The following is a 988-nucleotide window of genomic DNA, read 5'->3' as shown; positions in this document are numbered from 1 at the left end:
CTCCTCCTCTTCCTCAGCATGGAGGCCCATCCTCCTCTTCCTCAGCGTCCATCCTCCTCCTCTTCCTCAGCATGGAGGTCTTGTTGATCTCAGAGCTTCTGTCTGATTAAATCCAGTCTGAAATCCTTTTAACTGGTTTATTTTGTCCATCTGATGGTTTCATGGAGGATTATTTTCTGGTAAAGTCAGAAAATTCACATGTTGTGTCATTTGGTGATAACTGCTCCAGTCAGAGCTATAGTTTAGGTAGAAAGTTTGACAGCAGGACCGTCCCCCACCTGTTTCTGAATCATAAGACATGGCAGTAATGCTGAGGGGAGGAGCTCAGCTTCCTTCTCCTCTGGGTTGGACCATTTCAGAGCAGAGCGGGGGGGTGGGGGCTCTGGGCTCCAGGAGCTTCTCATCTCCCCCCTCCCTGAGCAGCTGCAGCTCCCCGGCTCTCAGCCAAACAGCCCTGCTCTGATGCCCCCCGCCCTGCGTTGGTACAGCCCAGCTGATGCCCCCCTCCCCGCCGCCCTGCGTTGGTACAGCCCAGCTGATGCCCCCCCTCCCCGCCGCCCTGCGTTGGTACAGCCCGGTTTTGCAGCCTGTAGAGGGAGGAGGCAGAGGAGGGAGGTGTTTGGAGCGGCTTGCAGTGACAGCGGTGGCCTGAATGCTTCCTCTCTGTTCTCCAGAGGCGTCCAGGTGAGCTGATTCCTCCAGGTGAGCTGATTCCTCCTGGAAGGTAAGCGGCCGCTGATCGCTGCTCCTCCTCGCGCTGCAGGCTAACATGGAGGAGCGGATCCAACATGTCAGGCGGGGTTTAGAGGAGCAGAGCCGCGGCTCCTGCATGCATGATGCTCGGTGTCTGATGGTGGATGGAGCAGCTGAGAAGCTAAGAGAGAATCTATGTCTGCAGATCTAGCCTGGAACAACGGCAGCTCTGACAACATCCTCCTATGCGCTCACAGGAGGAGCTCTAAGCTCCGGCTGTGGAATGAGGCTGATA

General features: G+C 56.6%; 1 protein-coding gene across 3 annotated transcripts in view; it reads left to right on the top strand.

Moving 5' to 3' along the window:
• Positions 1-576: 576 nt before the first annotated feature.
• Positions 577-988, top strand: part of cdk14 (cyclin-dependent kinase 14) — an 83,436-nt gene continuing 83,024 nt past the window's right edge. The window contains exon 1 of one of the 3 annotated variants that reach the window (XM_015401909.1): positions 577-684. The gene's annotated coding sequence lies outside the window, so the exon portion shown is untranslated. Of the gene's footprint in view, positions 725-988 lie in introns of all 3 variants that reach the window. The other 2 variants (XM_015401911.1, XM_015401910.1) reach the window with 2 other exon arrangements.

Source organism: Cyprinodon variegatus, unplaced genomic scaffold (genome assembly GCF_000732505.1).
Source record: "Cyprinodon variegatus isolate N-32 unplaced genomic scaffold, C_variegatus-1.0 Scaffold1272, whole genome shotgun sequence".
Taxonomy (NCBI): domain Eukaryota; kingdom Metazoa; phylum Chordata; class Actinopteri; order Cyprinodontiformes; family Cyprinodontidae; genus Cyprinodon; species Cyprinodon variegatus.
The sequence above is the reverse complement of the archived record's forward strand: the minus strand, read 5'-3'. Positions and strand labels throughout refer to the sequence as shown.